The sequence below is a fragment of the Ischnura elegans genome, chromosome 1 (genome assembly GCF_921293095.1).
Source record: "Ischnura elegans chromosome 1, ioIscEleg1.1, whole genome shotgun sequence".
Lineage (NCBI taxonomy): Eukaryota > Metazoa > Arthropoda > Insecta > Odonata > Coenagrionidae > Ischnura > Ischnura elegans.
In genome coordinates this window covers 168,885,777-168,906,329 of record NC_060246.1, presented here as the reverse complement: position 1 = coordinate 168,906,329, position 20,553 = coordinate 168,885,777, and positions in this window count along the sequence as shown.

Sequence of the window (20,553 nt, the reverse complement as noted above, 5' to 3'; positions counted from 1 at the left end):
ATATTTTCCTCAAACGAAGTCGCTCGTGAGGATGGGGCAGTGCAAGTTGAAAAGGGGTCTCGACACGAAATAACATTGAAACTGCTTGGAATACGATGCCCTCCACGTCACGTTTTTTGAACTCGGTGTGTAAATATACGCACCGCGCGTTGGAAACCACGCCCCGCTCTCTACCACTGGAAGTCAGAAATCGTTGAAAATCCAAAGGGTTTTTTCTTATGCCCAGGACAATTCAATGATTCAATTCAAGAATTTCGTTGGAGACTAAGGACAAACAGTGAATTATTCCTGGCTCCCAGTAATATCTATAAATAAAAGAACACACGGCTGAGCTTGAAGCCATCGACTGCGTTCACCAGGTTGCGGATAGTGGTTCAACCTCTAGATATATTGAGGTTAGCTGCGATATTAGCGAGTTTACTTGTAGAATAAGCAGTCGTGGACAAAAAGCGGCAGCATTCCGTGGTGGTATCAGTCCATCCCTTAGTAAGATTGGCCATCTAAACGACACATTAAGCGTGTGAAGATGCCGTGACGTGGCGACGGGAGGCCGCCAACATAAGGAACTTCCATAAATTTCAGATATAATAGAGATCCTCAAAACTATATGAAAAAATATGTTTGCTTATCACAGTGAAAGTTTTTTTATAATTTTTTAACGTGGTTTGCGATATTTAATTCATCAAAGTTCAAGAGAAATTTCAAACGCAAGAGAGAATCGAAAAATGGAAAGTTGGCTAATCTGCATCTGAAATATTTTGTAGCACATAATGAAGTGAAATTGTCATGCAATCAGTTCGTATTGGCAAAAGCGTATATTTATGTGATATTGTATAATATGTTTGTATATATTATTTATATGATGTTTTGGTAAACGAGACGCACGTAGCACGTAATATAAATAGTTAGTCAACATCAATAAACATAGAAAAACAAAAAAAGAAACACTGACACGGGAAAATAAACTCGGAAGCTTTCGAAGTACTAACTTCTTTCTCAACCTCTGTTAGAAATTGGGAGGAAAGGAGAGTGTTGGAAAAGGGAAAAGAGGGGAGAGGTGTTTAGGGAGAGGGGGTTAGGAAGAGACGTTAGGATGCGACGTTCAAACCCGGAAAGCTTTTGGCTTGCAAGTGCCAAATGCACGCCAATTCGAGGGTGTGGAGATTGAGGGCGGAGTCAGTGGGAGGGAGGGAGGGAGGCAATGACTGAAACTTTGAAGCATTTATTAAAGACGGAGTCGTGCGACAAACAATGTATAGGTACTGATAGAGATGCGTGGGGGGATCATGGACAGGGGGAAAATCGGTAGGCATTTAAGTTTGGGGAGAAAAGAGGCAGGGGGTGGAGAGAATATATTATTATAATAATCACAACGCCGCCGCGGCATAGGACTAATGGGGGAGGTATTTTTTAGCGCGCGAAACTCAGGAGAATTTTAGAAGTCATTTTCTGGCATTTAACTGAATTTTAAGCGGAAAAATTATATCACGGGAATAAGTACTTACTGAAGTAAATCAATACTGTCTATAAAAAGTGAGCACTTTCCCTATCATGCCTCTCATCACCCGGGGGAGAGGGCAGCAGCTCTTCTTCATTTGAGTGAAGGTGGAGACCACGGTGGTCGGTACAGCGACACTCATTTCACTTCAGGCGTGGTAACATTTACTTTAACGGCTGTTGTATTGCGATGTGAAAGGCAAGGGGAAACCACCACATTATTATCCCCAGGAGGCGCAGCTACTCCACTCAATTTATATTATGATAAGATGGAATACTCTCGTGTAAAATATTCCGGAGGTTAACTGGTCCCCCATTCGGATCTCCGGGTGGGGACTACTCGAGAGGTTACATCGGTTAATTGTGATAAACTTATGAGGATAGGTACATTTAGGACTGTTGCGGTAAGCTAGAAAACCTTAAGGAGGAAATGAATACATTGAATCTCGACGTGCTAGGAATCAGCTTAATGATGTGGCCTGAGTGGGGAGACTTTTGGAGTGGAATCAAAAGGATTATACAAACAGGATCTCAAAACGGTAATACTGGGGTTGGCATAATGCTCTGAAAGGGCGCCGGAATGCATATTAAAAGCTTCCTACAGTAAAATTAAAGGATAGCTATGGTAAAGTTAGGGACTAAGCCGGTAGATACCATAGTGGTACAGGTCTACATGCCTACGACAGACTACGAGGATGAAGAAGTTGAAGACGTCTACGATGATATCAGGGAAGTAATCAAATAGGTAAGGGATGAAGAAGAAAAGCTTATTGCTTTAGGTGATTGGAACGCCGTTGTCGACGGAGATCAGGATGGAAGAATAACCGGAAAATATGAGTTAGGCAATCGAAATGAAAGAGGAGAAAGGATGCAGGAATCCAGCACGGAACACAAATCAGTGGTTGCCGACACGATATAGGGTAGTTTCCTTCATCAAAGAAAACGAAAGGCATTGATTGCGATTCGTTACCCACCATTAGTGTATTCATAATAAACAAATTATTAGGTTTCAGAAATCCCAGTTTAGACTAATGTTAATGGTCAATTTTAACCGCATTTGAAGAAGGCCAGATTGGCGCTCATGCGATGCCACTCCACGTGACGTCACAGGGACCTAGTTTCTATATGAGTAGAAAGGAGTTTTACATCGTCTGAGGTTACCAATGCATGCATTTAGGCACAGAGCTCAGGGAAACATGTCTTAATAACCACCTATTAAAACTGGCTAAGGCCGGAAAGTTTCCTTCGTTTGATAAGGTATTAATAATCCTTATTTAAGCCAAGCGCTACCTGCTAGTAGGGTACTCTGCTACCTGCTAGCATCCTGCGTCGTATCAGCGCTCAAAGCCTCGCCCCAAGGTCACCTCACTTGCAGCAGCGGGAACCAGAACGACGTCACACGGGGTTTTCCCGGCATTCATTCTTAGCCGTCGCGTTTTCGCGCATTTGAAAATTTTCACTTTTCATTTAATCGCGAAAAATAGATATCATCATTTAAAAATCTATAAGCGTGAAATAATCTTTCGATTTAAGCAATAAAAAAATAATAGGAAACCACGCTATTTAATAATCACTTGCGAAAAGAAACAATTGATGGGGTGCTGCATGGGCATCATGATTCTGTTTGGGAGCGAGTCTTGGACGTTGACAACAGTGGTGAAGAGTGTAAGAATGATGAAGGTAAACAGTTCGGCTGAATAAGTAATGAGGAAAGGCTCACATATGGAGAGTGAGAGAGAAGCTACCTAAAAACCTTGAGGAGAAGACTTAGCTTAACTTAACTTAGATGGCCACATTATGACACAAGATGACCTAATGAAAACGATCGTGAAAGGACAGGTGGAGGGGAAGAAGGGCAAGGGACGGCCTCGAATGATTTACATAGGACGGTAAATAAAGGATGTGAAAGAGAAGAAATGCGTCTCAAAGAAGAAAGAGGCCATCACATGGAGAGCGGCGTCTAACCAACGTAACGAATGTTGAAAAGAACAGGAAATGTTGAAAACGCGAGAGAGCGCATATTCTTGATTATATGCGGACGCCTGGACGAGGAAAGGGTTATTGCAGGGGGTGGGGGACGCCCTCCCCTCCAAATGACCCCGCCCCCTTCTCCTGGCCGAAGGATTGAAAGGTCACTGCTGCGATGGGGTCACCAGCTGGCAATTGGGGGGGGGGGGGCTCTCCTCCACTGCCTCTGCTCTCTTCTAGCCGCTAGACTACCAATCTAAGCGGCCAACTGACTCTTGCCATACCTACGTCCACCAATCCATAGATTTAAACGCGGCACTCATTGAAACGACATGTTTCCGCTGCTTTTGGAGTAACTTTTGTACATAGTTCTCGCGAAGGGAGAAGCCCAATCCGATTAATTCATGGAAGGACCCACGAAAAATTTCTTTTGCCGTCATCCTATCATAGAGAGCATCACGAGAAGAAGGGAAAGGATACAGAATGTAGAGAAAAGAAATTCCAAATGTCATTCTTCCCTCGCAATATCTTGGATAGAAAGAGTTTCTCAAATTATAACATTAATCTGGGCACTTGCCAGGACGACTCACGTCAAGTTTGTCTTTTCTCCAATTCTCTTCTCATTTTCTCTATGCATTTCATTTTCTATCATCTTATCACTCTTGCATATTGTTTTAACCTTCGCGGGATATCCTCTGTGCAGTTCTACAATAGGGTGGTTTCCTATTTTTGTTTGTATTTTTTAAATCATAACTTGGAGAAAGAACCAGAGGCTGCCTGATGTGAAGTGAAAATTTGGTCGATCATGTATTTTTTAACAACGTGTTATTTAAACTTTTCTGCTTGGCAAATCAAATTATGCAGACGATCTGAAGTTTTTTTTACAGAGCTTTCCTCCTAATATACATCTTTAGTGAAATTATTTTCGCTCACTTCTTGTGGTTGTTCATTTACATTTGTCATTAATTCATATAATAAGAGCTCATTCTTGGAACCGAGTATCAAGAACCGAGAACCGATTAGGGAGAACCGGACTGGTACAGAGAACCGAAAAAATTTAAGAACCGACTCATCCTTAAAAATAAGGATTGAGAATTTTTTTCTTGAAAGAACTAGTTACTATGTATGTACTTGTATTCAACTGGGACATTGCGAACTTAGAATAAATCCGTTTTATGTGCACTACCTTTAATTAGGAAAATAGAAAGAAAAATTCGATTTGCCAACAGAAAATAAATGAACTAATGATTAGTTGCACAATAATAGAGTAAAGAATTATAAGAAAAAAGAGGAATATCTATGTTTTCCATCATTCACAACGACTGGCATGATGATAAAGTCACAACCCTTGAGGAAGGTAATATTAAAATATTAAATACATAACAATAATTTGAGTGTTACAACAGTGGACTTGATGTATAAGAATCCCTGCCTGAAAATTTTCCCACATTCTTCGCAAAATCAGATGTACAGACAAATAAATAACGATTTCTGCAGAAAAAAAATTAAATTTTGCCATTAATAGTTTATAATGAAAGCAGTGGTTAATGTGCATTCAAATGGATAGACCACTCAATTCATTGCAATATTTTTTAATTCAACTGTACTTTAACTGCAGTGAAAGGATTGAAGTGAAGAATAATGCACCAACATCATCCCTAAGGCATTTTTACTCTTTATAAAAAGTTCTCCACAAACCTGAATGCAATATGCATTTACTACATACGTAGTTAGCATGTGAGCCACACAAAAGTGTTCTTTGCCCCAATGATCTGTCACATGGATGTATTGCAAGTGTTTAGCATAGGGCCACAAGAAAGGGAACAAAAAATTAATAAGAGATGAATAAAATATTCATCTCCTCAAACTATCTTGATGTTCTTAGCTATGCTGGAGAATTAGAAAAGAGAATACATAGATAATTCTTAGGCCGAGCTACTTGATGGGGTATCTATAGCATTTTTACTTTCAATATTTCACAATCTTGATCAAGTAAACAACTTTGTAACTTTCACTTATACAATTTTCAAAATACAGATTTAAGTTCGTTAACGCCCTGACCTTTTGAATGAATTCTAAGATGAATATACCAACCTTAAATAATGTAAGAACAAACTGCAATGATATCAGTATGTTCATGAAGTATTGTAATCAAGGCAACCCCTGAGATTGGGATAGCAATAGGGTGGTTTCCTATTATTTTTTTATGGCCTAAATCGAAAGATTATTACTCCTGGAGTACGTACTTCATGCTTTTAGATTTTTTAATCACGATATCTATTTTTCGCGATTAAATGAAAAGTGAACATTTTCAAGCACAAGAAAACGCGACGGCTAAGTATGAATGCTGGGAAAACCCCATGTGACGTCATTCTGGTACCCGCAGTCGCCGTGTGAGGTGACCTTGGGGCGAGTCTTTGAGTGCTGATACGATGCAGGCTGCAAGCAGGTAGCAGAGTGCCCTATCAAGCGAAAGAAACTTTCCGACCATAGGCAATTTTAATAGGGGATTATTAAGAAATGTTTCCCTGAGCTCTGTGCCTCATGCATGCATTGGTAATCTCAGGCGATGTAAATCTCCTATCTACTCGTATATAATCCAGGTCCCTGTGACGTCATGTGGAGTGGCATCGCATGGCCGCCAATTTGGCCTTCTTCAAATGCGGTTAAAATTGACCATTAACATTCGTCTAAACTGGGAATTCTAAAATACCAAATAATTTGTGTATTATGAATACACTAATGGTGGGTAACGAATCGCAATCAATGCCTTTCGTTTTCTTCGATGAAGGAAACTACTCTATTGCATGGATACCCTTATTTTAATTAAAAAACATAAAAATACCCCAGGTTGAGCAGAATCACAGGACACAAAAAAAAGATATAAAAAACTCTCACAGTACTAAATTTTCGGTGGCGCATTACGACCTTCCTCAGAGTTAGGTAGGAGACTACCTTGAGAGGTTTGGTCCCCTACCTAACTCTGAGGAAGGTGGTAATGCGCCACCGAAAATTTAGTACTGTGAGTTTTTTTTGTGTCCTGTGATTCTGCCCAACCTGGGGTATTTTTATGTTATTTACCTCGCCGAGGAACATTTCGAAGTATCTATTTTAATTTTAAAAAGTATACATGTATCGAAGCTGGAGTATTATTTATGGAAAAGACGGCCTTTACGGCAAACACCATGAAAATAAACCTTCCTTAACGCGTTAACGTATTACATTGGCACTCCTTTACCAGTTGCTATCATTTAGGATGCTGCGAATTAGGCAAAACATCACATGCTGACGGAAGACGGTGTCGAAACACAATGACAAAAAACATATCCCATTCATTGAGGATGGTAAAAAAAAGATTCCATCCAAATCCAATCCCATCACTGATGATTTATATAAATAAAATTTGTCCGATTAAACAATATAAATGGCCGAAGCCTAGTTATCTGCGCTCGCCGCCCGTGGCGGTTGCATTTACCGTAAATCCTTTGTCTGTCGTCTGCAGCAGACGGTCAACTACGGCTATGACTTGTGCCAAGTTTTGATTTATCGTTAAATGCCGTATTTGTTCGTGAAGGTAATTTTATTTGCAGTCAATCTACACGCTATTATTAAAAATTGAGTTCAAAGCCACCTCCGTGAGGTTACAGGACGGTAATACGCAAATATTTGCGATGAAAATCCGTGTCTACCTACTCTCATCAATGGCCAAACTACAATGGAAGAGTAGAAGGAAATATGCCCCCAGAAGCACAACGCCAGCCTTTCCCTATCAAGGAGGGCCTCTGGGAAAAGTTCGACAGCTTCGTTTATAACGGGCCTCGGTCTATGGCAGATGTGCGATACCGCTATGGGTCGGGCGAGAAAATGGCGGTCGGAGAGTCATTTTCGATTGCGTGATGAATTCCCACGCCTCAGCACGTGAGGTCAATCGGAAGACGGCCCCGAACAAATGAAGATCAAAACGCAATCCACGGCATTATTCAACCAATGACAAGAGAGGACACACATCTCCCTACATTTGTATATCGGTGACGGATTCGCCTCAAACTTAGCCTATCGTCTTGAAATTTTTAGATTATACAAATAAAGAAGACCCGGATCAATAAAAGGCTGTATTTCAAATCAGAAAATATATCTCGTGACTATTCTTAGATGGACATTCACGCACCAGAGAAACAGGCAAACGTTGAAAAGGTCTGCTCCATTGGCCTGAATTCTAAAATACGTGTAAAGCGTGCGATATTTATGGTTACTTTAGAAATTTTTCGATGTCATTGGATGCGCGTTTTACTCAAGCTTCACGAGTCCGGGTTATTAGAATTACTAGGCATGCAGTTCATGAAAAATATCTTTAATTATCCAATTAATAATAATAATTGAAATGGCGATATTGCTTGCGAATTTCAATGGTTCCCAGGATATTAATGTCAGTAGTCAAGGTCCTAGGGGAGTCCCGCTCAAAACACTCCTTGCCTTATAATTTACGAAATAAATAGTGCAGTAATATTCCAGTTCACGTAGGTATTGTGAAATATAACGATATTAAAATGTTCAACAGATTCAGGATTCAATTGGTGGAAGTTAGACATATTTAAATAAATAAAAGATCGTAGCAATTTTCCACAAGAAAATATCTTAAGAAATCTTTCCACAAGAAAAGAATTTTTAAAATCTTGTGGGAAAGTGCTACGATCTTTTATTTACTTAAATATATTAAAATGTTACAGGGAGCCAGCATTCAATTTCGAAACTTTGTGATAGTTGATCATCCAATACATCGGGTCAGAAAATAATGTAGGGCCATATTTGTTATCGGTCCCGATATTTTAAATTGTCTCGATATTGTAATCAGGCTTTATAAATATCTTCCCGACAATAGCTATTTACATCGCCAATCATCTATTAAAACATAATCCTGTATTGATTTTGGAGAATAAGCAATTAATGATTGCCTGATATACCGGGATTGATAAAATTATCGAGTAAGATTAGCTATCGGTCCGATTTTTTACCGGTCCCGATATTTTATCGAGCTCGACAATTATCATCAGTATATAGATATCACCAATTACCGAATCACCGCGTAGCAATATTGAATTTTCAATGTTGCCTAGTGCGTGCTCTGCAAAAATGAATAATAGTGTCCAGCACGTCTTGCCCATCCACTTGATGCACGTGCGGCGTCCTATTAAATGTCCTTAATGAAGATTAATTTGCAGGCGGGGAGGAGTGTGTTCCGGATGCTGTCGCCGTTGGCGGACCACGGAGTGGCTGTTTGCGAGTGCGAGTCCAGGAGAGAGAGAGATGAGTGTTGACCCCATCTGGATAACGGTCCATTCCACCCCCCACCCCACCCCCTCACGCGTTGCCCAGGGGAGAGGGGGGGGGGGGGCAGTCACGATTCGCGAGGGTTCCACATTGGACGGAGGGGGCTTTGTGACCCCTGCCCCCCTTCCGCTGGCCTGCGAGTGTCTGGGGGGGGGGGGGTTTCCACTCGTCCATCGAAGCGATGGAAAACAATTGAGCATCAACCGCGCGCCGGCGCCGAGACAGAGATGACCATGACTGACGCCATGGAAACGCTCCCAATCCCGTTTCTTCAATCGAAGTTGTTGATCCGTCAACAACAAATGGCGATGGAATGGAAACAGATCAGGCGAGGCACCGGGAATTTCAAACTCGGAACTGAGAGTGATGGATTGCATACAAGTACCTATTCCCTCATTTGATTATTGAAACTATCAAAACCTTACCTTGCTTCGATTACAGAAAAATATTGCTTTATATGGCAACGTAGTGCAGCTGCAAGTACATCGTTTTGCAAATAGATATAATATTAAGATATAAGATTTCTATTGGAGTATGCATATACTTACGTATATAAAACATATGTGAGGTTTCACCGATTTTTCTAAAACAATTCGTGAAAATCCCCCATTGCATTTATCGAAGGCCAGCACGACACTCTAAACAATATAATGCTGAAGATAAATAAATCACTTGGATCCCATGTGCCAGTCCTTCAAATCACTATTACTCATGGGAGAGGTTTGCAGGACTGGCTCCGGCCTGCTCTTCGGCCTGGCTTCAAGTGCTCCGAAAATGCAAAGCGACCAGCATTCTTTTGTTTTGAGTTCAGCGGAGCGCGGTTGGAATCGATGGCTATGCATATGTCATAAGCAGCATAATTACATTTATTTATGCAAGGAAAGAGTATTGATTGCTTATTCCAATGTATTACTTAAAGGGATCAATGGAAATGTCAATTTTCGATTTCTATAGCTAAAGCTCATGCAGTATACTTTGATTTTATTACGCCGACAAATTATATAATCACAGACTGATTGTTTTAAATTTATAACTCAAAAAGGGAAAGGTTAATTTTCATTATATTTTCTCTGATAAAGAGGAGCAGATGGGATTATTTCTCCTTCGCCTCCATCACTTCTCTTGTTTTTCTACCGCTGACATAACGAAGCGCATTGGCTCTCGTGAATGTGTGTTGACATAATGGTAGCGAGATGTTGTATTTGAGCTGTTGCCATGGCAGCCCACTTGCGCGTGTGGTCAAAGCTCTATTCAACAGTGGTAAGAATGATGAGTAAATAATTTCAATACGAGGAAAGTGCATATCGACGTGCTTACAAAAGTCCTCAGTAGTTCGTAATGCACCTTGTTTCAACCCCCCCCCCCCCCTGCGCAGCATTCCATTGTATTAAGAGTGAAGTGTATTCATGATGAAACGTTGGGAATGGAAAGACACGGACGGAGAAGGGAGCAGCCCCCCCCCCTGTCTTTCACCACTTATCCTCGCGCCGAGACGTAGACCACTCCTCCCTTCGTTCGCGATTCTCTCGCCAGAGGTCGACTTATTTCGCCTCGACCACCCCTCCCACATGCCAATGAGCTCAGCAGCAGCCAAGTGCGTGTATGCCTAATGCGACAACACGCTGAAAATGGTCGAAGAGAGGGAAAACGATGGAATGGTGGCAAATGTTTATGCGGTATAGAGCGTTCCACATTTAGTTGACAGTATGGGCTCTTATGGAGAATCGTTTCCCATGTTAATCTCCATAAGGCCGGGAGCGCGGTGTTGTCAATAAGTAGTATAGCATTATAGTAAGATATATAGCACTAATATCCAAGTGGGAAAGTGGGGGTCAGCCACCCCCTAACATATGACTTTGTACATGTTTTACGTGAATAACTCGAAATTCGAGACATGTAAATAATCGATTCAAGAATAAAAATTCAAACTAAATAATTTGTTTTACTGTAAAGGTCATCGTCATTTTTTCTTAAGGAGTTTTTTTAGCATTCTACATAGCGGGAATAGGTCCTTATAAATCAGTTTTCATTGCTAATATTTCGCACTTAAATGAGTTCAACCTTGCGGGTTGTTCCGAGTTCAGGACTACATAGACAATATTTAAGGGTACATCAAACCTTAATAAAGCATTCAACACAAACGTAAATATAATATTAGAATTAATGGAAGGGCATTTTATGCATTTTCATTTCTATCGTCATCAGTGTTACCCACTAATATCGTTTATGTAGCCCCTGTGTGCAGTGCGGCGCACAGTGGTCCCAATCGCTAATCTAGCGGGACAAAAGTCAGTTTTGCAACTTTTAAAAATTAAGTCGCCGTAGCTGTAGCGATATCCGCAATTAAATGCTTCATCATGATTGGTAACTTTTACAACGTTTATATAAGTTATAACAATGTTATGTAGCCGCAAAATCACGCGTTGAGATTGCCTACCCTCCGCCTAAACCCAGACGGTGGCTGACTCGCTAGCATAAACACGTACCTGCTAGATAGCAATATCGCAAGGAACGACAATTTCTAACGGGAAGTTATTTTTCCAATTTCTTATAGCCATCGGTATATAGCATTATTTAGAGTGATTTTTCTTAAAATATAATTGCTTTCAAGTACTAGATTTCAAATGGCATTCTCTCAGTCTTCAAAACCTCGTTCTTTATCGACTTCAATTGTTTAAATTGACTTATAAAAAATATATATGTCGAGGTAGGATTGCGAAACCTTCAAACACATGTGGAAACGTCCTTATAGTTATAGATACTTTAATCACATTTTGCGCCTACTTGCGCTTTTTGACAATAATGCCCTTTTTGTTCCATGAAGTCAACGAACGAGAGCCGTTGAGACGCGGGCCTTTCCCCGGCACACCGCGGCGGCGTGTTTCGTGTACATGAGATATCATGCATGGATACGGACCGTGAACCCTAAACATATTCACCCTCTCTTATCCAAGAGATATCAATCATTCCACCCACAATAAATATTAGGCATTAATTGTGAGTGGAATGATGTATTTGTGTGGGTGAATGATTTATTGCGATAAATATAAGGTATCTATTACAAGGAAGCATTTTCTCACGAAAATTTAGTTTTTGTGTAAATTTTACGTTTTATAATAAGTTACTCCAAATGCTGCTTTTAGCGGATTTTGGGTTACACGATTTAACTAAACGTAGCCACAGAATGTAGAGTTTGGGATAGCACAGCATCCGACATTTTCTTCCGACACAACACCTACTTGTTTACTTTTCGCCAATTTCGCAACGCAGAGGCTTGTGCTATAGACGATCGACATTGAAATCCAAATTTTTACGATATTCGAAAATGGCGTCTAAATTTTTGTCTGAAGCTACATGAAATCTAAACTCACCAGGCCAAAAGTCGAACTCGAGTCCTCCGACTTCGCTGCCGAAAAGGATCAGCTGGTGATGCCTCTATTGCCAATGCCGTTCAGAGATCTGAGTCCACGTTGCTAGGCAGAAGCTGGCTGCATCCATCTCGTAACATGATACACGTAACCGGAGATGTAACTCCCGAATCGCAAATGAGAATGGTCTGCGTGTGAACGAGCGAGCGGTTGCACCTGCTCCTCCTCCTCTGTGAGGCGCAGTCGAATGGGTCGCCAAGCGAATGGTCAAATAGGCCGCACTTCCAGAGGATTCTAACACTGAAAAGAAAAATGACGGAAATACAACGTTAACCTAAACGCTTAGATGCACATTTAATATAATAAAATGTAAAATTTTATTCCATATTTGCATTTCAACAGCTTATGACCAGGAATAAGGTGCCCAGTTGAAAGAAACTACCGTTTTGTATTCACAGGCTAAACCATCACAAAAGAAATAAGATTTGCATATTAAATAGATGTTTTCAAAATAGTACATAAAGCTATGTCAAAAAAGACACAAATAATCAGCATATACCTACAATGATGACAACAAATCAAAAATCAAATGCAATAAAAATGCGAAACCAAATATCTTTATCTGTGAGGTCAATTTTTCCCCTAGAATGTAGCAATTATTATTATTATTGCCTCAGTGACTACTTTGCGGATATTAATCGACTATTACCCAGCCATTGATCCATTGCATCTCGCATTGAGCGACTAAGAAAGAAAATTCTGAGAAAGAATAAATAAACTGGAAGAGAGGTAATTGGACTATGGACATTGACATTCGACGACACCACACTCGAGGCGATGAAACCGAAGAGGACGCTGTTCAAAAGTGAAAATTGATACGACAGCAAACGTGGGAGAGAACACTTTGTTATCTTCCCACGGTAAAAAATAAGAAAAGATGAGGTATTGATGTTTGTAAGCTACAAGACCAACGCGTAAAATACAACAAAATTAGATATGAAACAAAATAATTCCAGCTGAGCACAAAAAGTGCTACCTACGCACACTCTCATGTTAACATAGTTTTCTCCTATTGCGGTGACACCACTCGTATCAAAAAATACCTAAATCACAAAATAAAAGCCCAAAACACACTTACTCGTATATTTCAAACATTTCCTCATTTAATAAAGGCTAGTTGGAACCTAGACAGACCAAATCTCAAATGACGCACTATTTTATTTCATTATTCTCTGAAATATTAACAGTTCGTGCCCGCAAACCTCCCTCCAACCACTTATAGAGGTGGCATTCGCCGCGGCATGAAGGCTGCTTCGATGTTCATTCCATCAGGAGACGTTCGTTCGAAAATCCAAGTGAAAGCTGTAATAAGGTTTCAACTTCCTAGAACTCCGCAAGCCACTGCGATAGGCGTGCGTAAGGATACGTTAACAAAAATAAGGAACGGAAGTGCTCTTTGAAGATACCTGGCTTCTAAGTCGCACCCAACATTCATTAAAGTGTTTAATCGTTCGGGGGGAGAAACTAATTGCCCAACCGATCCGTTTGGAAAAATATCTCTTTTAGTTTATCGCAATTTTCGGACCGAGAAACGTAGAGAGGATCGTGGATCTTTCCATCTGAAAAATACATGCTCATAATCGCTCAAACTATCCAAGCCTAGCACCTGGCCTGCGAGTCTCTTGCAGCTCCGAGCCTTATTCGCGAAATCGCTCCATTTTCGAACTTGGAACTTTCACTTGCGAGTGCATTGATTATATTGTTAGAACGGATCCCCTTTGTTCTCCGAGTGTCCTCAGGTACGTCCAGACGATTGCTAAGCAACGCCTCTCTTTCAACTGGAAACCTTCATGCAATAAATAGGCTTGACGAATTCCAGCTTATTCTGGGCTCTGGCAAAAATATTCCCTACCCTCGATAAGTTAGATGTGACTCCCAGATATTTGAGTATGAGGTCTTTTTATCGAGACCATCCTCAACATGCATGAGGGGACTTTCTTCTCAAGAAATGCTCCGGTGTGTATTTCACCACATTTCGTTCCAGTTCCCACTCGTGAGCGCTGTTGAGCTCCCATGACAAGATTTCAGTCATTCAGGGTGTGCACTGATTTTGCGGAAACTGACATTGTCTTCAGCAAATACATTAATGTTATTTCTAATTCAGGAGCAGACGTCACTTATAATTTGATGAACGTAAGGTGACCGATTATCCCTCCTTGTCCCTCCTTCCGGCCAATGTTTCGCCAGGGATTTTTCCCAGCATGCTCAGGGCTGAGGTGAGAAAGCCTGAAGTATTTCAATCCTTTAACTTGGCCAACATGCTTTCTTTCCTCTGGCCTCAGCACGTTCATTGGTTGATATCTTTCGGTTAGTGAGCGATCGCCCTCATTCGTCAAGGTGACTGAGGCACAACTCACATTCCGATGCTCCTCCACCCCCGAAGAGGTGTAAAATGACGAAAGAGTCCCGCGGAAGAGCACCGCCTATTTCACACGGAGCCCTCCATAAAAGAGGAGGGCCAATGTGGGCCAAGGGCGCGGCCCCTTCTTGTAGATGCGCCCTGTGGACCCAGGGAGGGGCCCTAAGAGTATATAGTCCTCTAATAACTCTATGGAGGGGCCCCTTTCCTTGCCTTGTCTACGCCCCGAGTGCCTTCTTCCGGGGAGTCAGTTTGCATTGCAGGCACACACCCATGCTTCAAGAGCGCAAGCACACCATACATCAGCACTTGATCTGTAAGGAATTAGGGTAAGAGACCTGCCGGAGGATCATTTTATTTAGCGAATCTTATGTGAATAAAGGTCACCCTGGTGATAATGATTTCATGATTCGTCAAAAACTTATGAGAGCGAACAGAGATCGTTGCACACCTTTTCCACCAATCAATCTGGAAGGAGACTCCTGGGTCTCGGCTAAGATTGGCTGGGCAATTAAGGGCAGATATCTGACAGAACGACACAATTTATGGGCCTCGCAGTGTTCCGACACAAGCGATAAAATAAGACATATAATTAGTCGAACGGTCAGGTGTAAGAATTCCTATTTCCCCAGAACAATGAAGGACTAGCATAATAGGTGGGGCTCAGTGGCCGAATATCTCCAAGGAGAACCCACTGGGGTTGGCGTCCTTACATCCCATACCGTACGCCTCTTGAGGTGGGACATCATGCACATGTAGACGAGAACATATTAAAAATCTAAATCCTGCGTTCGGACCGCCACAGTGGTCTAAGAACCAAAAATCGATTTATTCAAATTGATGGTATGTATGGCTATACATTGCATTGCTAATGCTTTCCCCAAGATCGGGACCAATTCGAGCTTCAAGGAGGACAAAGCGTTAATTCTGTTTCACACGGTCTCTTGGATCGGATATTCTAAAAATATCATCAAGACCGATTTAGAATACTAATTACAAATAAGCATACACAAACAATATCTCTTAGGCCTATTAGAATCGCATGTTTTCGACGCATAACATGTACATTTCCTTCCATCGATTTGTGATTTCTGCGCGCCTTCAAGAAGTGAATCTGCAACTTTCAATCAGCCAACTGTGATCCATCGTCCCAAGCGATTTATCCTTGGTCTTCCATTTCCTCGTTTTGCGCATTATTGGTTAATTACCACCTAAGAATGGGCGGAGAAGTGCGTTCATCAGGTTAGACCGATCACGGGACACGCAACAATGAGCCATTGTTGCCCCCGCTCATGCCTCGTAACTCAGAAACCCATTGCCTAGAAAATACTGAATATAAGAGGTATAAAAAATGTACCTTTCCTCGAAAAAAAAGACTTTTCCATCTTTTGAATTAGGTGAGAAAATTAAATATTTAAAATATTTTTAAACGCCCTAATGTTCTGAAAAATGTCGTTGAATATGTTCCGTTTTCAAAAATCTTGTCTATTATTCTAATTACGAGATAATTTAACGATATATAATTGTTAAATGGACTATAAAATGCCTAATTGAATGAATTACGTAAGCATGAGCAATATGATTGATAGTGTAACCCCGAATTGGAGCGTGGAAAAAGCGACCGTCGAGGTGTGGCGCTGTTGTCCCGGATGTCCGCCTGCATTACTCGAACGCATTCAACAAACGGCGTGAAATCACTTTCACGATAAAATCAATCGTTTTTTTATTGATAAGAACAAGTAAGACCTTAAAAAAACTATTATAATAAACCTTTTTTCGGCCGCGCAATTGGCTTTGGCGAGCCCCCCGAATGAAGGGAACATAGGTGCCAGTGAGCCCGACCACCACTCGAGAGAAAAAACGATGGTTGCTAAGCGATACAAACAAAGCGACATGCTTGCGTGTGAGGTTCGTCGTGCCATTGTCGACCTCGGTGGCGGCGGGGATAATTCCTCGCCTACCACACCGAAGGTCGCAGGTTCGAGTCCCGCCTGGATAGGTTGACCCTTCCAGGACATGGGTGTGTGTTATCGTCTGCTGTTAATTGTTTAAAAACTCCCGATGTACAGGCCTCATTGTGCTGTTTTCGGGGGTAATGAAAATAAATAAAAAAATAAAAAAATTGCGTGATGCCGGAGAGGAAAACATCGGGAATGTATGGACGCGCCACACTCAGCGGTGGGAACAAAAGACGAACACGTTCTCCGATGTCTATACGAGGGGTAGCCATCTCACGGGAGATCACTCTGTACGTACGCCACTAGGAGAAATGCAGGAGCACAATAATCGCGTCGTATCGCCATAGCACATTTGTAATTATTGCACCAATGCTAAACATTATTGCACTTGAAAACTCCGCCATTTCCATTGTTTAGAGACTTAGAGAAAATTAGGTTGTAATTGCCTTTTGATCGAAGGTGAAGCAACGTAGTAAACCTACTACGATTAAGTAATTACGCCTGTATGAAAAACGGAAATTCGCTTAATTGTGACGAAAAATAAGAATACTTAGGTCCTAATGGGGAACTTTTAAATATTGACTCCGCTGCGAAGTAAACGTAAGATTGTGAAGTGTGTGAGATTGTATCAAGTGATTGTAATAACGTATGTGCTAATGAAATGAGACGCCCCCGCGGACGCTCCATTCAATTCGTGTAGAGAGTAGCAATCACTTCATTCAGTCGGTTTTTATGTTTCACCACCTTTGGTGTGATGTATTGATGGAAAAACTAAACGGATGGCAATCGGAAACACAATAAAGGATACTCAGATGGGGCTCAGATACTTTAACGGGGCCTTCCAAACATGTTTTAATATAATAGATGAATATCTAAAAGCCACTTTTCTACGCATTTCAAACCTCAGATGCATTATCGGCATTGCAGAGCACCAATGCGCCTCGGATAGCACCGAACACCAAACGAGGACCGCCCCGGCATTAGTAGGTACTACTGCAGAGTCACTCTGAAGGAGACATGTCCTCTAGGCTATAGCCAGACGAGATCACGGTTACATGGGGTAAGCCCTTCTTACAGGGTGTCAGCCAATGGGAAATCAGAACCGTCCGATGATAGCGCTTCGAGCCCGTGCCCACGGAAACGAGTCAGGGGTGGATTATAAAACAGGTGGCTCATCACTGTAAGGGGGGGCACTCTGGATATCTCCCGATTTGTCTCTTCATGTGGATGGTAAAGTCAGGACTGAAGGTAAAACACTAGCCAGGGAATTTTATAATTATTTTATTAGTGTTTCTGAATCAGCCAGAATTAGGCGACAAGCACAAAAAACATACCAATAGAAAATCACATTTTTCTCCCAAAAGTAGATGTGATTCGTCCTATTTCGATCCCGCTGTCTCTCAGGAAATAATTAACTTGGTCTTAAATTCTCTTTCCTCAAGTCCGTCTCGTGGATTTGATGGAAAAATAGCATTGTCTTAAAATTGATTATTCACGACATAGCCCCGACACTTTCCAATGAATGTAACTTAAGTATTGTTGCAGGTGGATTTCTAAGCATATTCAAAAGAGCAGTTACAATACCTCTTCTTAAAATAGGTGATCGGAACAAAATTCAAAACTATTGGCCTATCTCAATACTGCCAACCTTGCCAAAAGTCTTTGAAAAGCTTGTTAAGCAGAGGCTGATTGCCTTCCTTGAAAATAGACGTACCTACTGAAGGATTATTTATCGATATAAAGAAGGCCTTTGATACGCTGGAACATGCAATTTTACTCTATAAGCTCCATGATACTGGCATCCGTGGTGTAACTCCACATTGCTTTAGATCATATTTTTCTGAACGCACGCTGTGTGCTGGGGTGGCACAAAATTTTGGTGAATACAAAATAGTATACTCTGGTGTGCCTCAGTACTTGGACCATTTTCACTCCGAATCTACATAAATTATTTGTGCGATTCAAAATTAAATGGTCTATAAACAGCTTTTGCTGACTTCCACTTTTACTGTCGCCTTAATTTACAGTGGTTATGGCGAAATAAGCATTGCAATTGGCGTTCAAAAGGACTTGGACTTTCATACGTAAATGGTTTGATTGTAATGGGCTTCAAGTAAGTGAAAAAAAACAAAATTATGTTTATTGATCCTATCAACTGCTATGCGATGAATATTAAATTGTTATACCATGATATAGACTTCTTAAGGAAGAAATGAAGTTGTCTAATAATTGAGCAGGTCAGCAGTATAAAATATTTAGGTGTGACATTTGTTCAATACTTCAAATATACTATCATCATATGAATAATTTGGTTAGAGGTTTAGGATGCTCTGCATCGAAGCTTTATTTTATTTGACACAAGCGCCCCCACTACTTTTCTGTAATTTTGAACCACGCCTTGATTGGCAATTAGTTAAACCACGGTTTTATATGCTGGGGTGTGGTCCGCTAGACGACACTGAACCCTGCAGTAACACTTCAAAATAAGTTAATTAGAATAATTGCTAATAAAAATCGTTCTAAGCATTCTTAACCTCTATTTCATTCTTAAGTTATTGCCATTAAGAAACTTACATGTTTGTCCATAAAACTTTAAAGCTATTTTTTTCGAAGAGGTAGTTTTCCGGCAATTTATGGAAACAAGCATATATTTAAGTTACTTAGGAATTGTAATTTTTTTATTCCTAAGCCTAATCTTTCCTTATTTAAAATTTTATTTCTTTATATGGGGACTATTTATTTTAAATTATTTGCCCAGTTCAATTAAACAAATAAAGGGTAAAAATACTTTTTGTAACATTTTTCCAATCTGTGACCGTAATGCGACCTAAATACGAAACTGACAAAAGACGTTCAATAATGTTCGGGCGGATTTCTAGGGCAACGGCTAATGATTTATAAAAAGCATACCAAGATCCAAACGTAAAAATATAATAAATATTCCGAAAACAAAGTGCACGTACACCACTACATCAACTTCGGCCATTATTTTATTTATTTCACTTGTTGGAAATAATTTAGTGGTGTTATAGCCTGCCTACCGTGTTTCTGTACATTTAAAATGGTTACCTAGATTCTTAAATGGTATTGATCAGCTGATGAAATTTGACCGCCATGTTTCTGTAGGGTGTAGGGCTGGTTCGGGAACCCTACATCGATTAAAGGCAGTTGAATTCCAAAAACGGCCAAATATGCAGGGCTTGATATGGCCTGTGTGGGGCGTGATGGGATTACTTATGGGCTGATAACGAATCAAGGGTCGGTTGGCCCAACTGGTTACACTGAGATTACGGCCCTGAAGCTTCTTTAATGATCATAATCATTAGTCAACAATCCTAAGATTGGTTTCACGCAGCTCTCCATTTCTCTCTCCTATCCGCTAATCTCTTCATAGCTACATATTTATTCTCTTTTACATCCTTTATAACTTGTCCTATATAACTTATTCGGGGCCGTCCCTTGTCCTTTTTCCCTTCCACTTGTCCTTCCACGATTGTCTTCATCAGACCATCGTGCCTCAAAATGTGGCCAACTAAGTTGTCCCTTCTTCTGCTTAATGTTTTTAGGAGGCTTCTCTTTTCTCCTACTCTCCTTAGCACTTCCTGGTTACTCACACGGTCAATCCATTTTATCTTCATCATTCTTCGGTAGCACCACATTTCGAATGCTTCCACTCTTGACTTCTCTGCTGCTGTCAACGTCCAAGCCTCGCTTCCATAGAGAAACATACTCCATATGTAGCATCTGATGAATTGTTCCTTACTTCTATGCTGGTATTTTCAGCCGTAAGAAGATTCTTCTTTTTGTAGAAAGCCCTCTTCGCCTGCGCTATTCTACTGTGTATTTCTTTCTTGCTCCGTCCATCGCTGGTAATTCGGCTTCCCAGGTAAGAGAACTCGTTCACCTCTTCAAGCTTATGCAGTCTTAGGTTGATGTTTGTTTTAGCCTCCTCTCTTTTGCTGCAAACTAATATCTTAGTCTTCTTTTACTTGATTTTCAGCTGATATCTGGCCAT